Source organism: Stomoxys calcitrans, chromosome 4, assembly GCF_963082655.1.
Source record: "Stomoxys calcitrans chromosome 4, idStoCalc2.1, whole genome shotgun sequence".
NCBI classification, from domain to species: Eukaryota; Metazoa; Arthropoda; class Insecta; order Diptera; family Muscidae; genus Stomoxys; species Stomoxys calcitrans.
The window spans coordinates 121,429,611-121,452,578 of record NC_081555.1 but is presented as its reverse complement, the minus strand read 5'-3'; the positions used below and the strand labels follow the sequence as shown (position 1 = coordinate 121,452,578).

The following is a 22,968-nucleotide window of genomic DNA, read 5'->3' as shown; positions in this document are numbered from 1 at the left end:
CTTAGGTTTTTCGACATCCGTGTCGTATATGGTTCAGATTGGTCTATATTTGGATATAGCTACCAAGACCACTCATTGTGCTTGCCGAATATAGTCCAAATCAGACTATATTTCGATATAGCTGCTGTGGCGGCATACTTGGGAGATCGGTCTAATGGAGGCTCTATAAAGATTTAGTCTGATATAACCCATCTTCGACCTTAACATGTCTTCAATAAAAGAATCTTTGCAAAGTTTCAGCTCAATATCTTCGTTATTAAAGACTGTAGCGTGATTTCAACAGGAGGCGGACAGATAGACAAAATTTTGCCTTAAGAGAAATTTTTTTACGTATTTTCACTTTGGAAATATTTCAATGGAATTTCGTCTCTAAGCCTAGTACTGACTTCGAGTTTTCGCCCGAAGAGTTGTCAAAACGCACTATAAAAAACTTTTGTGAAATGACTACGAAATTTTTTCAAATAAGCAATACCAAGTTCTTTTTACAATATGATTTCAAGATGTTGCTAGCAACATTGGTAAATTTCGTATACTTTAAATGTACATCTCTTTTAAATGCAGCGAACAATGACAAAAATCTGTCTACAAAAATTGTTATTTCAATTATTTGTCTGGAGATACGAAAGACACTATACCCGGCCTATGTAATTCTCTAATCCCTAGGAATTCAATAAATACTTCTGCTCTAGTTCCCTCATTCAACTCGGACCAATCTGTGTGTATAGAGGGACCAGAGAAGTTCGGGATGCCCTCAGCCCAAAGCTACCTCTCCAAGAAGACAAACTCCAACAAACGCCATCTAAAAAAGATCCGTCCGGCAATGCCAAATCCGAAGAGTTCCTGAATCTCCCAATCAGAAGACTGTACTCAACGCAACGCCCTCCACGTACAAGTGCAAAGGTTTCAGATTAAGTATTGCATTCAATGCTGCCTTTGAAGCACTCCCCTCCGCCCCCGATATCAGCACCACCACAATACCCTCTACTTTATCATCAACACTATCGTAAGAAAGTTTATTAAAAGAAGGGTCAGCAGAGGAAGGAGTTGTGGTCTGTTGGACGACCCTTCTATGCCTCTCGACATCGTGGCTAGACAAATTGCTGCGACCACTGCTGTGAGACTAAGGAGCTTTCCCTTAGGTCATGCGGCGCCTGTGGACACTGCGTTATAGTTGATACAATATATTCCTGATAGAATCTATTGGAACTACGATATCCCTGGTAACAAAATTTGCTCTACACGGATGGTTCCAAACTAGACGGCCAGGTGGGCTTGGGGTGAATTCTGAGTCGTGTAGAAGAGAAAATAATAAATACAATAATTTTTCCAATATTCAAAAAAGGGAAATGTAAATGACCCGTCTAATTATCGAGCTATATCTTTTATGAATACTTCAGCAAAAATATTCATGGGCATTTCAAACAATAGGCTTGTCTCTTGGGTGGAAGCAAATAAAATTATGGTAGAATATCAAGCCGGTTTTAGGAAAAAGTATTCAACATCAGACAACATACACAATCTTGCTTCTATTGCAGCTATAAAATTGTCTGCCGCAGGCTATACACCATAGATCATATAAATTAGTAAAAATTATTGAAAACGTTTACAAAAATACCCAGTCTGCCGTATGGAATGGAGAACAACTTTCTTCACGCTCTATTACAAAGTCAGAAGTTAAACAAGGGTGTCTTGTATCGCCTTTATTATTTGCCCTTTAAATAAATGATCTGCATACATGGTTATAAGTCGGAATTTCGGTAGGCGATGAAAACATGCGGATACTTTTGTGTGCTGACGATAAAGTTATAATATCTGAAGAAATACATGCACTTCAAAAAATTAACCTCAGACTAGAGGAATACTGTACATTATGGAACATTGAGTTGAACACTAATGAATCCAAAATGATGGTGTTTTTAGAAACGGAGGTAGAATATTAAATCGAAAAAAGTGGTTTTACAAGGTGCAAGAAATAGATGTTGTATCTGAATACTGTTATCTTGGGGTAATATTTTCTTCACAAATCACGTCAAAAACAGAACAAATCAAGCAAAGAGCGCAATAGACTCTACATGGAAAAATTCCTTGAAAAAAGATAATATATCATTCCATATGAAATGGAAAGTTTGTCTCGCAATGTGTTGATCTATCCAAGGGTAAGCAGAACGTGTGGAATTTCACGTACTTCGGAGAAGTTAATAGATTACAAAGGATTTTCATTAAAAAGATCCTAATGCTCCCTGAAACTATTTTGTTGATCTGGAAACTAATGTGGAAGATGGACCTACCTATACAGCATTTATTTGGCACGTGCCCCATATTGGACGAGTTTAGGCGACAATATTTTGGAACACATCAATTATCACAGAGGGAAATAGTTGCAATACTTAATGGGCAACAAAAATGAGATGGGGAGAATCTAGCTGGATATTTAAAAAAAGCGATGAAGTATAGAGCAGCAATTATAAATGAATTTAGAATATATTGTATACGTATACATAGATATTTCTTCAAACACACCAAACGAAAAAAAAAAAAACAAAAAAACGTTATTATATTATAACTTTATTAAAATTTTCACCGGCTGACGATTTAATTGTCATGGCGTTAACTTCTCTAAATCAAACAGATTTTACAATTTTTTTTTTGCCTATTAGGGCGAGATCATTAAATTTTAAATTTTTTTGTTTGTTTCTCTTTCGAGACGAGATGAATGATCGAAGATGCAAATGAAAAGGAAAGCCAATTCAAAGTCGTCTTGGGAATTATATAAAATGTAAACTTTTGTTTGGAAAATAAATTGAGCTTCTGTTTTTAGAGGATGTCATTTTGAAATTTCTAGATTCAATTGATTCAATATATCATTTTTAAATTTTTGCATGAAATATTTTTTTCAATTTTGAAGCTTAAACTGAAGCTTTATTTTTTTACCGGCATAATTCAGTGTTGTTTCAAGCACAATGACAAAATTAATAAGCACTCCCATCCTACAGCAGAGTGTATAAAAGTCATTATCAAGTTTAAAACGCTTGAATGTAGGAACGAAATTTATCTTGGCACGACTTTCTATCAAACGTACTGATTGTCTCACACCTTGTGTAAATCTAACGCACACCAGCCATTTGTATGTGTATTGTATGATGAATCTCTGTAATTATGTCTACATCCATGAGCCTGAGGTCAAAAATCCCAATGAAGATGATGCGTGATTCCTACAAAAAAATTATCTACTAATGGTGCTTGCTGAGAAACTCCAAAGATTTTATTTAATTGCTAAGAAATCTTTCAAGTGAAACTAATTTCATAGAGGAATTTTTTATATAATAAGGCATTTTTGCAGAAAATTTATAGACTCGCAGTCACACAAAGCTCAAACAAAAAAAAAATTCGTAGATTGGCTAATATTGCACACCATACAAAAACCAAACACTAAGCCAGTAACAAAAAAAAAGTTTTGTATAGAGTCAACTATATTTTGTAAGAAGGAAAACATGGTAAAAACCTACCTACGCATAAAACTTTGGCTATGATCTCGGTTCGCACAAAACCAATACAGTCCGTCAGTCATTTAGTCTCACCACAATTGCTGTGGAGCTCTGTCGCCAATAAATGAATTTAACAATTTTTGCTTAATAATGCAAAGGCGGTCTGGCTTAAACAAAAAGTCAAAAGCACATAACAGGGGCAATACAAATACCAGCAAACAAAGAGACGCAAATATACAGTCCGTCCAACATACTGAGTGGCTGATGAAAAGACAGACATGCCAATACACTCACTCAATTCAGTTGGTTAGCCGTTAATACCTTGTTGAGTTTCGGAACCATAATGCAAACCAACACTCTTTTTACCAGTGATTAAAAGCCCAAACTTTTCTAGCTGTCTCTTTGGTTGTCTTTTTTTCATTTTATTTTTTCTCTACATAAATCCAGTTTTAAAATTTTTTTATAAAGATCTGTATAAAACTCACACAATGCGAGCAAGATTTAAGTGTATTATTGGAGTGGCCATAATTAAAACAGAACTCTATGTAATGTCACTATTACACCCTACACCACTACATTAAATAAAAAAGATCAAAATATATAGAGTCAAATGTAGAAAACAAAATTTAAAAAAAAACTACATGTCCGACATTTAAATATACCCTTCTCCACTCCTATGGTACAGGGTATAACTTAATGCATGTGTTTGTAACACCCAGAAGAAGGAGAGCTGAACCCATTGATAAGAATACCAATCGACTCGGAATCACTTTCTGATTCGATTTAGCTATGTCCGTCTGCCTGTCTATGTTAATTTGAGTACAAAATACAGATCGCAATTTTCATCCGAATACCTTCGAATTTGGCACAGGCATCTTTTAATTGGTATTGGAAAAATCACTTTTCGAGCCCCTTTCGGATTATTTTTTTTTATCAGATTATCCCAACATTGTGCACAAAGTTTCTTTTATGTCTCTTTTATATACGGATTTTCATAAATTTTAGATATAGCTCCCATATATATTTCCGTCCGGTTACATGGAATACTACAATATTTTGGTGATTTGTTAGTCGACCCAGACGAAATTATGAAGGAAGGTTTCTCTTATGACTGGTGAATTTCATAGAAATCGGTTCAGATTTTGATATAGCTCCAGTATATATGTAGCTCCCGGCTGTTTTATACCCACCACCATAGGATAAGGCTATACTAATCTAGTCATTTCGAAATTTTGATCTGCGACCCTTGGTTAGGTTAGGTAAGAGTGGCAGTCCTTTACAGACTCACTTAGACAATGTTAAGTCCATTGTAATACCACAGTAGCGACAGACCAAGGCTTCTGGCGGGAATCGAACCCACGACCTCTGCACTGATTATACAAGCACGCTACCAACTCGGTTACCAGGGCGCCCTGTATATATATTTTGGATCGTCTCGGCATTCTGAATCGATCAACCATGCCCGTCCTTCCGTCTGCCGAAATCACGATAGCGATCGAACGCGTAAAGCTATCCGCTTGGAATTTTGCACAGATACTTCATAATGATGTAGGTCGTTGAGAATTGCAAATGGGCCAGATTCAGGTTCAGATTTGGATGTAGCCCCCATATAAACAGATCTCCCGATTTGACTTCTTAAGCCCCTTGAGGCCTCAACTCTCATCCGATTTCGCTGAAAGACTTGAGTTATGACTTGCAACATCCATACCAAGTATGATCCGAATCGGTCTATAAACAGGTATAGCCCCATATAAACCGATCCCTGGATTTGACTTCTTGAGCCTGAAAATTGGCTGAAATTTGGACTTTTAACTTTTGTGTTATGACTTTTAACATCCATGCCATATCGGTCTATAAACAGATATAGCCCCCATATAAACTGATCCCCTGATTGGACTTTTTGAGCCCTAAGAAGCTTTAATTTTCAAACGATTTGTCTGAAATTTGGAAAATATACTTAATTTATGACTGCCAACATCCATGACGAATCGGTCTATAAAAAGATATAGATATAGTCAGATTCCCGAATTTGACCTCTTCAGTCCTTAGAAGCCTACATGTTAATTTGATTTGACTGAAATTTGGAACAAAGACTTTAATTACGACTTCCAACATCCACGCCAAGTATGATCCGAATCGGTCTATAAACAGATATAGCCCCCATATAAACCTATCCCTGAATTTGACTTCTTCAGCCCTTAGAAGCCTAAATTTTCACATGATTTGGTTAAAATATGGCCCAAACCCCTATACTATGACTTAGAACATTAGTGCCAAGTTGTATCCTTATCGGTCAATATGGTGATATAGTCCCCTCTAAGTACCCATAACACAATATGACTTCTTGAGACCAAAATAATTCAAATACAAACTCAGTTAAGGGGTACACTAATTTCGTCATCCCATTTCTAAACAGTGTTGCTATTTTTATTATGTTCCTACCAAAATTGGTAGATTTTAAACGTGCTTATCCAAAATGGATCGCATTTGTCGAGTTCTTTTCCCGGCATCTTTTCTTAGGCAAAAAAAAAAAAAAGAATAAAAAAAATATTTGCTCTGCTATTAGAGCGATATCAAGTTATGGTCCGATCCGGACCATAATTAAATCATATGTTGGGGACCTGTGTAAAATTTCAGCCAATTCGAATAAGAATTGCGCCCTTTGGGGGCTCAAGAAGTAAAATATAGAGATCGGTTTATATAGGAGCTGTATCAGGCTATGGACCGATTCAAACCATTATAAATACGTTTGTTAATGGTCATGAGAGGATCCGTCGTACAAAATTTCAGACAAATCGGATAATAATTGCTGTATTGGTTCTAGAGGCTCAAGAAATCAAGATCCTAGATCGGTTCATCCGGTTATAGACTACTTTGAACCATATTTGGCACAGTTGTTGAAAATCATAGCGAAACACGTTGTGCAAAATTTCAGCCAAATCGGGTAAGAATTGCGCCCTCTATAAGCTCAAGAATCCAGATCGGTTTATATGACAGCTATATCAGGTTATAAACCGATTTAAACCACATTTAGCACAATTGCAAAATTTCAGGCAAATCAGATAAGAATTGCGGTCTATAGTGGCTCAAGAAGTCAAGATCCAAGATCGGTTTATATGGCAGCTATATCAAAACATGGACCGATATGGCCCATTTACAATCCCAACAGACTTACACTAATATGAAGTATTTGTGCAAAAGTTCAAGCGGCTAGCTTTACTCCTTTGAAAGTTAGCGTACTGTCGACAGACAGACGGACGAACATGGCTAAATCACATCGCTCCATGTTTTGATATAGCAGCCATATGAACCGATCTCGGACCATGTCTTTTTGGGTCGCTAGACGGCGCAATCCTTATCCGATTTGGATGAAATTTATATTCCCACCACTATAGTGTTGGGGGGTCCGTTCCGTTTGCAACACATAGAAATATCCATTTACGACCCTATAAAGTATATATAGTTCGGATCGTCACTAAATTCTAAGACAAATTAACGATGTCCGTGTGCATGTCCGTCAATCCGACCGTCAGTTGTATTCACTCTACAACCTTCAAAAATTGAGTTGTTGAGCTAAAATTTGGCACAGATACGTCTTATTGCTGTACGCAGGTTAAGTTTTTGAATCTGTCAAATCGGACCATATTTGGATATAGCTGCCATATTGACATATCTGCCGATTTAGGATGTAAAACCTATAAAAAACCGATTTCCCCGAAATTTGAAACAGTGAGTTATTTGAAGCCTCCCGACATCCGACCTAAATATGGTTCTGATCGGCTTTTTTTAGATATAGCTGCCATATATACCGATCTGCCGATTTATGGTCTGAATCCCACAAAATCTTTATTCATTACCCGCTTTCGCTGGAATTTAACAGAGTAACTTGTATTACGCCTTCCGTCATCCGACCAGCATATGGTCCAGATCAAACTATATTTAGATATAGCTGTCATATAGACTGATCTTTCAATTCAAGGTCTTAATTCTATAAAAAACGTATTTGTTGCCCGATTTAGCTGAAACTGTGACTTGTATTATAGTTCTAGGGACCTGCATCAAATACGGTTTGTAAATATTGTTTTATTTTATTTAATTAACATCATGTTTGAGTTCGCTTATTTTAATTTTTTATATAATATTGTTTTAAAATATTTTGTTTTATTTTATTTCATTTCGTTTTATTTATTATGTTTTATGTTATTTTTTACATATTTTTTTTTTATTAATTTTTGTTTGCTTTTTCATAAAACCTTCGTAGACGACAGTCTATGTAAAATTACATAGATGTTTATATAATAAAAATCAAGATAGGTTTGACATAAACATTCAACGCGCTTCATCGTTTGGGGAAAAGTAAACTCTAAACTCAACACGCGTGTTATAATTGCCACTACACAGCACATTCAAGCAATCAACCGACGAACCTGCAAACCCAAGCGTGTTTTATTCCATCTGTATTTCAACCAAACATCCGCAGTACTCAAAGTGGTCTAAAATCAACGACGGCATGCAGACAGGCGAATTAACCAACAAGACGGACAAGAACTATTGTAGACAAGCCAATAGGGTGTGTAGATAATCAATTCACAAATAGCAAAGGCTTAAGGCCAACAAAATTTTTTTCACTCTAAAATTTTCTGCTGAATTGGGTTACACGATTTTTTCATTATACATTATTCGAATATAATGTATTAAAAAAATCCAACTTTACGCTATAAAGACAACCTTATGAAATTTTACTGTTCAAAAACTTTAGAAACGACAAAAATTTTACATTGCCATTTGGCAACTCCAGGGCGATTTGGGTTAAGATTTGTTTAACCCCTTTAAAGCGCAGCAGACTTTTATAAATACTTCAACCACTTGAAGAGAAGCATTTTCCCTTCAAAAGGTGTCGTTGTTTTTAAATTGAGGTATCATTCAGTCAAATGAATGAGGCTATGAGAGAATTTCCGGAATCTCTTAATGATATTTATGTACGTATCACTTAATACAACAATAATTTCCGTCTTCTTATGAATACCCCTACTAATTCTTTATCCACACATACACAATTAAAACACTTTGATATTGAATTCTTCAGTATAGCTTCAATTGCATACAAAATACGAGCAAAAGCTTTTGAGTTGGCTCGATAACTTTACATTGCAATTGTACAAATGCTTGTATATTTATCAAGTTTCTTTATTTGCCATTTGTCTGTCTTGCCTCCTCTGTATCCGTGTGCGACTCTGACATGGCCCAAACCTAACAGCTAGAACCAATTGTAGGTACAAGGTGACTCAGGACCATTTATGGCAAATCAATCATCATTATTATGATTATTACCAAGGCGCGCAGACACCAACTCACATAAACCACTTCTTGCTGTCTACTTTATTCTACTTTGGCCGACACATTATAAATGCGAGTTAAAGATTTTTAGTTTTTGTTGCCACATGTAGGCGTTTTATATAAACTTGTTGCGAAAGATTATGAAAAGTGTGTTGGCCACATTAAGTAACTTGATTTTGACCATATGTGCTGCACCATTTGTGTGGTTTTATAACAAAGTTGTGTAAGACATATATGAATGAAATGAAATTTAAGATTTCACAAAATTTCCAAAATTGTCTTGGGAAAATACTAATAAAAACTCAAAATCAATTTATTTTAAAAAATTTTTAAGGGCATTGATTTTAAAGTTTGTGAATCAGCGATAATTAATCAACATCAAATGTATGATTTTCATAATGTTAGAAAGTATTAAAATATGGTTTAAAATGTTAAGAATCAAATTACTATCCACTTTTAGAACATTTTTTTCTAATTTCTATTTGCAAAATAGAAAAAGCAGAATTAAAGTCAACTTATATATTGGATTAGTATTGCTCCCTGCAGTTGCCTAAGAAATCAAAATTAAATATAGGTTTATATGCGAACTATGTCAGGCATTGGACTGATTCGAGCTATAATTCGCTTAGAGTTATATCAGAAATCTTCACGCAAAATTTTAGCTAGATCTGATAATAGTTGCGCTCTCTTTACGCTTAAAAAGTAAAATGTGGAGATATTTTTAAATGCTATGTCAGGTGTTAAATTAATTTATGAAGCTTTTGACTTCGATATTAGAGGTGAGAAAAGTTGTGCAAACTTCTAGTCAAATCTGATAAGATGTACTATCGCCAGATCGGTTTATAGAGTATACCTTCGATCTGAAGATCAGTGTTCGTTTATGAACCGATTCGGGCTTTACTTAATTTAGGGTTAAAGGTTTTAGTAGTGTAATTTTGCATCCAAATCGTATAAATATTAATCTCTCTGTAGACTCAACAGGTAAGATTGAATCATTAATGCTATTACAAGTTTTACATAGATTCATGGAGGTTTTGGCTTAGATGTTGTAGATCAGAAAAGTTTTGCAAACTTTTAGCCAAATGTACAATCGCCAGATCGATTTATAGAGTATACCTCCAATCTGGCGATCAGTGTCCGGTTATGAACCGATTTGGGCTTTACTTAATTTAGGGTTGAAGATTATAGTAGACATCATAGTGCAAATGTTCACCCAAAGCGTATAAGAATTGAGCTCTCTATAGACGCAACAGGTAAGATCAAATTATAAATAACCTATGTATATTAGGTTATAGATGGATTCTGATCATACTTAACTACGATTTTATAAATCATAAGAGAAGTCATTGTGCAAACTATTAGCCAAATGGGATAGAATTGCGTCTTTAATGCTTTCAAGAAGTCAAATTCCAAGATCGATTTATATAAGAGCTTGGCGCCTTTGGAATCCTCTCGACATCAATAAGAAGTGAAAATGCAAATTTGCTCCTGAACACTGCAGTAAGCTACAATGGCGTTACTTCTCTCATATCAATGAGGGCAGTCCAATACGAGTTGAAGTCAGCACTAGGAAGTAATTACAACTGCTAAGAATTCCTTCCGATGTTCTTGCGGTGATGATGAACACGAGCCTTCAGCATCAAAGGTGGACATGCTAACCTCTAAGGTACGGTTGCCCCCATCGATAAGAGGTATCATCGCAAAATTTCCATCAAACTGCTTTATTCATTTATTATAATTTCAACAGAAGGACAGATGAAAAAACATGGCTATATCGATCTAAAATGCCATGTCGATGAAGAATATATGCATATACTTATTGGGTCGCAAATTAGTGCTTCAGTGTTACACCCACAGAAAAAGTACTATACGGTATTGATAGTAAAATGGTTAGTACCGTTTGGTACTAGCCTTATTACTGAGATGATATTGGTTTAAATACCAATCTGTTATTGGTTTTAGCAACAGACCGTTATTGGTTTTAGTACCAAACCGCTATTGAAAATGACTTTAATCTAATTTTATTTCGATTATTTATGTTAGTAATGTTACACCGTAACCAACCCCAATTCTTTGTATTCAGTAATTGACTCCGTATCCATTGATTCCCAAATGTGTTTTTCATTTGAATACACCAACACAGCATCGTTTTCCACACAAGAGACAATCATGTTTTTGATGTCCTTAGAATTTGTACTATTTCCATTTTTAGCGCTTTCGATTATTTGAACAGGTTTTTACGCACTCAAATTGTATCCCAACATTTTATTTACTTGTTTAACAAATATTTTATGATGGCGTCAATATTTTACGTACAAAGCTCAACAATACAGATGTGAAGCCGTCTCTTCTTAAAAGCCTATTTTGTCTGGTATTGAATTGATACCAAATGGTATTATAAATCTTTGCCAATGACGCGAACAAAATAATACCAGGCGGTATTGGCAAAGAAACGTCATTTTTCTATCAGTGTACAAACCGAATGACTAGATTATTTAAGCCCCATATTATATCTTTAAATAAAGGGTGATTTTTTTAGCTATTATCTTTATTATCTCTTTGGTAACACTGGTTTAAACAGCTCAAGGACGTTTTGTGTTTTGTTTCACTGTCAAACATCTTCTGTTTGGTCTATAATTTAACCACGAATTGTCTTACAAACGAACAACGCTTACAACTTATTGAAATTTATTTTCAAAATGCGTGCTCTGTCAAGAAGAATTGTCGATTTTGGAGTGAAGATCAGCCAGAAGCATTGATACATTGAGATACCAATTCATCCAGAAACAACAAGACGGCGCCATATGTCACACAGCACGCGTAACAATGGAGTCATAGAGTGGCGAGTTCGGTGAACATTTTATTTTACGTTCAGGACCGGTCAATTGGCCGCCTAGATCGTGCGATTTAACGCCTTTAAACTATTTTTGGGGCTATATTAAAGCTCATGTCTTTTAAGACAATCCCGCTTCAATTGACGCATTGGAAGACAACATTGAAGCATTTATTCGTGAGGTACCGGGCGAAATTTTGGAAAGAGTATGCCGTACTATCGATTCAAATAGAGATTTAATGCATTTTTTTAATTTTTTTGAAAAACGTTTTTAAAGCTCTTAAAAAATCACCTTTTCTTACGAAGCTTGTATCCAGAGTATTATGAATTATTTTAGGAGGAGGAATACACCTGTCATTTCATACTCCTAATCGCCTGATCGATATAAGTGGAGATAATTAATGGGGGATTTTTTTTTTGGTACGGCGGATTCAAACATTCGTCAAAATTTGTTGTCAACATTGCACTCTACTCCTGAATTTCTGGTTCCACATTTTCCCCGATCGTCGAACAAATTTCCCGTTTGGTGGGCCACCGTAGCGCAGAGGTTAGCATGTTCGCCTATGACGCCGAATGCCTAGGTTCAAATCCCGGCATGAACATCAGAATTTTTCAGCGGTTTCCTCTTGCTAATGTTGGCAACATTTCTGAGGTATCCAGCCATGTTAAAACTTATCTATCAAGTGATGTCGCTACACGGTACGCCGTTCGGCTTCGGCGTATAATGGAGACCCCTTATCATTGAGCTTAAACTTTAATCGGACTGTACTCATTGATAGGAGAGAAGTATCCCCTGTTCCTTAATGAAATTTTCATGGATAATTTAGTAGTTAAGTCAAATTTTCATATTCGTTCTTCGACTTGATTTCCTGAACCCTCCACAAGCCTTAATTTTGGTTCGTTTGGTATGAAATGTGGTGTGTGAAGTCCAGATAGGTCCATAAAAACATATTGTTCTCCTTGACTCCCTATAAACCTCAATTTTGTACGGTGTGGCCGAAATTTTGAACCTACTGTATGATTAAGCCTTCCAATACCCTAACCAAGTCCCGTCCAGATAGGTCCTTAAATAAATGTAGTCCCTATAAAATTTAAAATAAAAAATTAAAATTTCGCAAGCAAGACTGATCATTTGTCAATCGATTAGTTAAGTTATATTGGGTTGCCCAAAAAGTAATCGATTTTTCATATAGTCGGCGTTGACAAATTTTTTCACAGCTTGTGACTCTGTAATTGCATTCTTTCTTCTGTCATTTATCAGCCGATACTTTTAGCTTGCTTTAGAAAAAAAGTGTAAAAAAAGTAAATTTGATTAAAGTTCATTCTAAGTTTTATTAAAAATGCATTTACTTTCTTTTAAAAAATCCGCAATTACTTTTTGGGCAACCCTATTTGTCAATAAAGCGATGTTCCGAGCGCTATCTGGTTCATCAGTTGACATATTTCCTTACTAAAAATATTTTCTTCTTAAATACATTTCTTTTCGACAATCAGAACACCTACTCATTGAATAGACTGTTATTGAATTCAATTTTGACAAAAACTATCGACATTTCTTTGACACCATCTGCATTTTTTATACCATAAGACGTGTATAAAATTTTAAATTACTAATTTTTATGAAAAAATACAAACATGTCACAAGAAAAATAATATGAAAAAATAATCATTTACTCATATGCCATTTTAATGCATGACGTTTATCTGTATGAATTTTATCTTTGCATCAAGTTAATGAAAAAAATTGAAAATCGGGTTTTTGCACACTTGGTGCTTAATATTGGCAAACATTGCAAAGGTTTAATGGATTTTTTTATTTTCAAATTCTTTTGCATATTCTTAAATTGTGGCCACGCATTTATGCATCCATTGATAGGCTTGCCTTGAGTTAGCATGGTTGCATGGCCGGTTGGTAGAATCGCCGGTTAAACGGCAACTTGAACGTTTTCTTTGTTGTGTATGGTTTTGCATGATTCAATCACTATTGATTCCAAGCAAATATATAAAAAAGAAGAAGAAGACGAGAATAAACAACGCCAAAAGACAATTGGTGATATTTGTTCTTCGATTATGAGGCTATGTGTATGCAAAGCTCGCAAATATTTGCAAAATATTTAAGCGCGATTTTTAGTATTTATAAAGGTTTTCTCATTAGCTTGATTTTCGTCGGAATTTTAAGAATTTCCTTGTAAGTGCTGATATGGCATAGGTTATACTTAGACAAAGCTTAAGATTGAAGGCTATAGTAAAAATAGTCACTTAGCATCGACAAAGCCAAGGTAAGTGATTCAGGTGTTACTAAAATAGCCTCATAACAAAAAAATGTTGAAGAAATTTTTTTACCTATAGGAAAGATTTAAAATAGTTAACATAGTGGCACTTAAAAAATTATACTTAAATTCAAATACTTTTGTATAACAGATCATTCTTTTAAACATTGGTCAATACGGTTTTTGAATACCAGCATTGATTTTTTGCATATAGTTTAGTTACTTCGGTTATGTGTGTCTATAATCTCTGAGTGCTGTCAAACAGTTTTGGAACATTTCAACAATTGAATTCCTCCTATCGCATAAACATTCAAATCATTTTGTACAACCCACACACATTACTTCCTCAATTGGAATTAAGGTTCACAAAAATTAATTACTTGTTTTTTTTTTCTTGACTATTAGATGTTATGTTTCTATTGTTGTTGTGTCTATTTCATCTGTATTTCCGTTGTGGGCCGCAGGTAATGCATTCCCATTGTGCATAACCATTTGTGGAGCTACATAGCGCAGGTGAATGAAGGCATTGACCTGTAGACTAATTTACATCACTCATATTAAGAGGGTTCCGCTTACAAGAGCCTCAAGTCAACGAGGGAAGAAGGGTCATTTGATGTTAATATCAAAGTAATCTTAATAAATTTCAATACTTGAGGTCACCTAGGGTTAACGTCAGAGCTTTTAATATTACGAATGAAATGCTTTGTCGGCATTTGTTTGGCTTGGAGGACAATTGGAATAAAATTGGCATGCCAACTGGCACAGTGACAGGTTAAGATGCCATTTCTTTGCAGCCTAAACAGAGGTCATAGTAGTATAAGCCCAAATGTTTATTAACAATTATGATACACCCAAGGAGCAGTTTGTTTTGTGCTAATAATAAATGAGGTAATTTTGCGTTTTCAAAAGAAAACCATAATGGCTATGATTTGTTTGGATTTCATAAAATAATGAGCTCAACAAATGCTTAATTTTGAGTTTGCTTATGAGGTTAAGAAATAAATAACAACTAAAAACGTACTTAGTTTGGCCGGCTCAAATCTAGGGAAACCCACCACCATGAATTCTAAAAAAAATATGCAAATGAACTTGGTACAATTTTTTTACTAATCAGAAGAACGGCTAATATTAGAGGTAGAACAGGTTATCGACTGGTTTGGACCGTACTTGTCATAGATGTTGAAAGTCATATCAGAAAACTCCGTGCGAAATATCAGCCAAATCGGAGAACAATTTCGGCTTACAGGGGTTCAAGAATCAAATCGGGAGATTGGTTTATATGGGAGCTATACCAGGTTATAGACCGATTTGGACCGTACTAGGCACAGTTATTGGAAGTCATAACAGAACACCACTTGCAAAATTTCAGCCAAACCGGACAAAAGTTGTGGCATCCAGAGGATCAAGAAGTCAAATCTGGAGATCGGTTTATATGGGAGCTATATCTAAATCATAACCGATATAGCCTATGTGCAACCCCCAACGACCTACATCAATATTAAGTATCTGTGCAAAATTTCAAGCGTCTTGATTTACGCGTTCGACTGCTATCGTGATTTCGACAGATGGACGGACGGACATGGCTAGATCGACTCAGAACGATGAGACGATCATGAATATATATTCTTTACGAGATCTTAGACGAATATTTCAAGGTGTTACAAACGGAGTGACTAGACCAGTATACACTCATCCTATGGTGGTGGGTATAATAAAAAATTTGAATAAAAAAAATTGTTAAGCCAAACGTAGACTATTTCACAATTATAGTAGCTAAGTAAATTACCAAAAAAGGCTAGTTTTGAAAAGAGAAAAACTTGAAATTGAGATTGACCTCAATCTCGGTAGGAGGTTGTTCTAAAGACGTACAGTATTTATGGAAATAGTTCTCAGAAATGAGGTATGGATATCTTATCAGTGTTAGAAGTTTTAACCTGGTAGACATTAGGAAAATCAAACTATCATAGAAGTAAAAAATTCCAAAAGATTTTCAAAGACAACACTTCAAAACTCCTTGGACGTATGGATAAGGAGACTTCCAAATCCCTTCACCCCATCGATAAAACGTACAATATCGTTGGAAACAACACTCAGTTTATTCTGGTGGATGGAGTCACAACTCGAATAAATCTGAAAAAGCTACTGAAGCCAAGTATGCGGCATACGGGGTAAACATACAGTCAGTAGTTTTACAGTGAAGTAAAATTAAATAGGAGAAAAATCTCTTCCGCATGAAGAAAAAGGATTGTAAAGACGTAAGTGTGAGCGAATCGAGATTTCCAGGAGCCAGAATGAAGTCCAAAAACTTTTCCAAAAATTAAACATCAAACCAATGGCTTTGGTACACGTACATAATCCTGCAGAGACAAAGAAGGAAATATGAAAAAAAAAAAACTTTTCCTAACTGCTGGTATCCGGTGATGGTTTCAAAGAGCATACCACATAATCAATCCCTGAATATGATATAGAATGTGTAGCACCTAGTCAGAACGAGGTGGACATAGCAGTCACCCTGCTGAAAAACAATAAGGCAGCAGGAGCCGATGGGTACCCGTCTGAACTGTTTAAGACCGGAGGCGTCACGCTGGTAAGACGTATGCATCAGCTCGTCTGCGTCATCGCGCTAGAAGAACTCATACCCGATGATAACCTCAGCATACCATGCACCGTTCACAAAAAAGGGATCAAGACAGTATGTGCCTCCCTATCGCATACAAAATACTATATACAAAGCCTATTGAAATTGGCAAAAATTGGTTCAGATTTGAATATAGCCATATATATATTCGTCTAATTTAAACGAAATTTTGCACGCGGGATTCTCTTTTAAGTCTAGATATTATTAGGGATTTTCATAGATATCGGTTTACATTAAAATATAGCTCGCATATATATTTTCGACCATTTTGAATATTACTCAATGATTTTGTAATTTGTTAACCGATCTACACAAAATTTGTCACAAAGGTTTCTCTTGACTGACTGATGAATTTCATAGAAATTTGTTCAGTTTTAGATATAGCTCCCATATATATGCACCTCCCGATTTTCACTTTTAAGGCCTTTGCTAACGCATTTATCAATCGATCTTCTCAAAAATTTGCACGACCATTTATGCTATGGCTTCTACAATATGTACGGATTTTGATAGAAATTCTACATATCAAATATATAAGTGTATGGTATGAAAAGGTCGGCTTCGCCCGTCTTTAGTCCTTACTTGTGTTTGTTTGAATTCGTCCCTAAGACATTGGCCCCAAACCTGGATGACAGATTTTTACTGTACTAGCAAATATATTTTATTTAAATAAAACATTTTCTTGATGAGTGTATATATCCTTTATGTTTGTGGAATGATGCCTATCACGTTAAGTCCCAGACACATGAACCTAAACTTAAGTGGAAAATTTAAGATCTTTTTTTTCACTACTGTATGTCCTTTGAAACCCATATTGTCATGATCGGTTTTCATGCCTTGGGATAAAAGATGTTTCCTCTACTTACATATATTTCTAATTAGTTAAAGGGGTTTAGTTAAAGTTCTAGGATGATATGATTCATATTATTTGACTTTAAGACCTGTAGTCCACATTAAGCTACCTTAGCTTGTAAGGTCAATGTTATACCTAAGAATCAGGGAGTTGTATTAGACTCTGGTATATACCATTTTTATTGATAACATTTTCTTATGAAACAAAAAGGGTAGAAACTTTAGGATTGTACATTTTTTCCTATTGTCACTGATGACGACAATATACTTTTTTTTAATTCTCAACCTGTTGCTGTGTTAACCCAGCCTACTCTTCTTATATGTAATGCTCTTACAAGTTGTAATTTTTCATTGTCAACTTACCACAATTATGTATACATTTAATCTTCCGGAACGGGGGTGACTGCTATGTTGTCTACTACTGTTACAATAGTGTCTATCAAGTTAGTTGTCCAGCAGGAAAAAGTCTCCAAAAATTATACACTTTCTCAATTTTGCGTTGCTTTTGTTTTTGTTTTGGCTATTTTTTTAACTTGTCTTGTTTTTGGGTTTTTTTTTTTTGTTTTTGGCCGCTGTTGTTAAAACTTTTCTCTTGCAACTTTTCTTTGAACACAACGCTACGAAAAAGAAGGAAAATAAACAAACAAAATAAAGACACACTTACAACACACAAAAACATAATATGTATTAAACTTTTTCTCATCTTGGCCAAAAGGCTTGAAAACTTGTTGATCAAGGCGGCTAGATGGTTCACTTTTTTCTTTTTTTGTTTTTTTTTTTTTGTAAAAATTGCAGCGAAAGGCCACGTAAATGGAGGAGAAAGAGTAGACTTCTGGGTTTGTTGTTTATTTTCGTTTCGAAAGAAAAATTGTTTGTTGATATTGCCACCAACATCATTGGCAGCAACTGCATTAGCTACAACATCATCATCATCATCATCATCAGCAACTGCTATGTACTATTATCATGTTTAACGTTGTTTTATTGTCAAAAGGTCTACTATGCTATGGTTTGGCTGGTTTGGCAACTCTTGGCCAAAACAAAAAATGTTTATTTTTATTACGCTTCTGGTAAGATACACTGACTGGCGCGCATTACCCTCCCTCCCTCCGTCTGGGTAGCTCACCCAATGTGATATGTACTCGCATCGCATTGTTTTGTGGTGCGACTTTGACGCTGCCGCCTCTGCCACACATACAATTAACACAATTTAACAAAAGAGTAAATAAAAAAATTTCGAAAAAAAAGTAAAACACGCAACCTAGATTACCTTGAGATGAAGTTAAAAAAACCAAATAAATGAAATGCATAAAATATATTATTCCGCGTGCAAAAATTAAATGAAGATTTAGTTTGGGGAGAAAAATAAAACCAGTACGAGAAAAAAACATCCGTTAAATGTGATTATGTCAAAAACTTAAATGACACACCGTATTATATGAAGGATGATTGTATGAATTTTGTGCATGGTGTTTTTTCCGAGATTTCTAAATGTCATGCTCAAGTCCTTTTAGAGGCAAAAATTGAAAGGGTGCGAAAATAGCATTTTATATCGAATGTCATAAAAATGGGTATAATGTCTTTGTATGCAATGCTATATTTGTTTTATTAACTCCTTTATATAGATAGCATTTTGCCCCTGTTCCTTAGGGGAATGTTCATGGACAAAATTTGCAGTTTGCAATGTAGATAGCATATACATATGTGTGTATGTATGTATCATCCGATTTATAGTTTTAGGACCGTATTAATTACAATTTTTAAACGAACTGTATATCATTTGTTAAACAAAAACGTTTTATCTTAACAGCAACTGTTTAAACTTGGGAATGTGGTCATTAAAACATAATTAATGATAGCATGTCTTTGTGTCTAGACATAAAATTCAGTACTAATCATTTAATTGAATCTCCCACATACTCCCATAAATGTCAAGAATGTTTTTTCAGCCAAGATTGCTCCCATGCTTATTTTTGCAAACACCAAATCAAAACTAGCATTGAAAAAAAGTGCAGTATCACCTGTCATTTCTTAGAATCTCACAATGTATTTATAATGTTTTATTATCTATTGAATAGAATACTGAAATAAGCAAGTCAATCGCATGAAACTACAACAAAACAATGAAAAATGCAATAAATATTTTGAGACATGTTGAAATTGCAAACAATAAATTATTGGCTATGGAGAAAACACAATACATATTTCTTTAGTTTACATCCGGCAGCAAATGACAATATACGACGAGTCAATTTTGTAATACGTATTTAAGGATTCTCTAGCGAGCTCAAGGTAATTTGGTTTGTTAAAAACTTGTCTCTGCCTTCAAAAGAATGATCAGCTTTGTTACTGTCTTCAAAATTAAGTGGGAGTATTCTTTGAAATATAACAAAACCTACCATTTTGTTACAATATTAGGTAATCATCAACTTAAATTTAATCAGTTCCCCAATATAATATTCGCCATAAAGTTTATATGGTATTGGCATGCACTTTTGACTATGCTCATTTAAGTACAGTTGAGCCTCGATTATCCGGGGCTCTATTAACCGGTTACCCCTTTAAACGGACATGCTGTGCTTTTGCTTTTGTACCTCTATTAACCATGGTTTACTCTAATGTCCGTGCTTCAAAAATGTTACCTCTATTAACTGTGCTTTCCTTTATTATCCGTGCGCCACTCACATTTTTTGATGTAAAATTCTGGGATTCCCCTTCATATTAGGAGTTAAAGTTGAGTACCAAATTACATTCAGCCTGTAATTGAAAAGAATGAAAACGTCACGTTCTTTCAATACAGGAAAAATTAGAACTGAGTAAAAATCACAGTTATCACACATCTTCTTTGGTTTGTTATCAGAAAAATATGATATCGGCAAACAAACTTTACGGGATTTAATAGAAAAGAAGAAAATAATTTTCAAATATACAAATGCAAATTTGCCCATGAACTTTCCATTAAGGAAAATATCAATGAGTGCTGTCCGATTCAAGTTTTAAGCTCAATGATAAGGGACCTCCATTTTATAGCCGAGTCCGAACGGCGTGCTGCAGTGCGTCACCTCTTTGCGGAGAAGTTTTTACATGGCTGTCATACCAAATGGTACAGTGCCTCCCAAATGTTGCCAGCATTAGGAGGGGATAAACACCGCTGAAATTTTCATGATGTGCTCGCCAGGATTCGAACCCAGGCGTTCAGCGTCATAGGCGGACATGCTAACCTCTGCGCTACCACTAGAAATTCTACAAAACATTTGCCGAAATAAGGAGTGCAATATGCCTTTGCTTCTAGATATATGTAAACAGTGATATGAGAACATGATATTGAATAAGAACATTTCTTCCACATTCAACCACCCTAATGGATCAACCAAAAACTTTTTTCGCCAAATCTTTGAGTATCAAGACATTTTTCCTGCTATATCTTGGGACAATGTACCACCACAAATTTGACATAGTGTTTGGAACAACCTGCTGCTCCACGTTAACGAAAAAAAGGGAATTATGCTGCTGTTATACAATCATACATTTCAAAGTAGATGGAAGTCGATGGTAATGTCACATCCTGCACTAGGCATGAATTGTTTTATTGTCTTAAAAACAATAGTATTCCATAAATTTCAGAGAAAGAAGTAATGCGGGTACATCGCATACAAACTAACCAAAAAATTAAGAATACACTCGCAAAAACAAACAACAATTTATATTAAAAACCGAAGAAACTCTGTATGGTGCTAACAGAAACCAATAATAACACATATATAATGAAATGTAAGAAAAAATGTTTATTAATCGTGTTTTCGATTTTCGGTGCCCAGCTTGGTGCCGAGCGAGCCGGGTAATCGAGGTTCAACTGTACACATGTAATGATTTATTATTGTTGATACGCTCTATATAATTCAATAACATATTTTTTACTATTTGTTAATTTGTGAGAAAAGACTAACTTGTATGCAACCACAAGCGAACCTTAATAATGTTTCCTAATACCAATGAATGGATAATTTTAGTCCATGTGTTAAAAGATTACCATATATTAACATCAAAAACTAATAAGGCAAGGCAAAAATCGGGCGGTGCCGACTGATGATACCCTACACCTACCTTTTGAGCACAAAATGGCAGCTTTATCTTATTTTCAACAAATTTTGATGGACTTCGCCCAATTTTTTTTTGGATGGGTTAATAAACTATCTGTATCAAATTTCGAGCAAATATGTTCAAACTGTAGTAAATACGGATGACAACATTATTGCAAATTACCCAAATCTACATATATATGGGAGCTTTATCTAAATCTGAACCGAGTACGACCAAACTTCTTAGATATTAGTAGACGTCGAGGAAAGCGTTGTACAAAGTTTTGGGAAGATTGGTCAAAAAATGCGATTGTAGTGGCTCTAAGAATGAAAATCGGGCGATTTATATATATATGAGACGTATATCTAAATTTAAACCGACTTCTATGAAATTCACCAGCAATGTAGAGAGCCAAAAAATAATTCGAGAAAATCTTGAACAATTGTCAATTGAAGAATCAGTTAACAAATGAACACATTATTGGAATATTAGTCCAAATCGGACGAATATATTTATGGGAGCTGTAACCAAATCTGAACCGTTTTTTTCAATTGCAATAGGCTTAGTCTCAACGCAAAAAAAATGTATGTGTATGTATATGTATGTGTATTGCGACCGATAGTTTGAACACAAGAAATCGGGAAATCGGTTTATCTGATGTAGCTCTATTAGGTTTTGGTCGCCCCGGTGGCTGAGTTGGTAGCGTGCTCGGATTACCTGTGTAATCAGGCCCATCAGGGGCCTGGTCTGTCGCAATTGTGGTATCGCAATGGACTAAAATTGTCTAAGTGAGTCTGTTTGGAAATAGACTGCCACTCTTGCCCTACATCAGGTTTTAAACCAATTCAAGCCATACTTGGCATGTATGTTGAAGGTCCTTAGAAGAAATTTCTTTCATATTTTGTCTTTAGGTTAGGTTGAAAAGTGAGTGCGGATATTAATTTGCTCATGCCACTATGGACATGCACCTAATCCAGTAATCGGCTTGTTGTGTTCTCTAACTAATAACAAATAACAACGAACAACAAAATCTAAATCAGGAATTCCGTGACACTTTCAAAATTCCAAATGTTTTCGATACCACCCCCAAAGTTGGTTCTTGTCTGCTATTGTGTCCCCACTTGAGTTCCAGCATCTGTTAGCCTCGAAAGCCGGACAAAGACATTGGAAATGCTCCAACGTCTCATCATCTTCCACATATGCCCTACACATGCTATCACTTGCCACCCGGATTTTACACAAGTGAGCGCATAGCCCCATGTGTCCCGTTTTAATACCGAAAGCTATGTATACTGACCTCCTTCTTACTTCGTTTCGGTAATAGCCTCGTTTTCTCACGATCTGGATCCCCCCATAAGATTTTCGTCGTTCTACCAACCGTTTCACTGTTCTAGAGGGTTGCATGCGCATTCGTCGTCCACGCCCTTAACTACGACTGCGTCGACCTGATAGGCGACGGATTAACCAAGTTTA

At 35.3% G+C, this 22,968-nt stretch overlaps 1 protein-coding gene across 2 annotated transcripts in view; it reads right to left on the bottom strand.

The window, feature by feature from the left end:
- LOC106081869 (uncharacterized) overlaps positions 1-22,968 on the bottom strand; it is a 197,614-nt gene that overhangs the window by 170,725 nt on the left and 3,921 nt on the right. For both annotated transcript variants that reach the window (XM_059368099.1, XM_013244119.2), the window contains exon 2: positions 17,779-18,032. The gene's annotated coding sequence lies outside the window, so the exon portion shown is untranslated. The remainder of the gene's footprint in view (positions 1-17,778; positions 18,033-22,968) is intronic.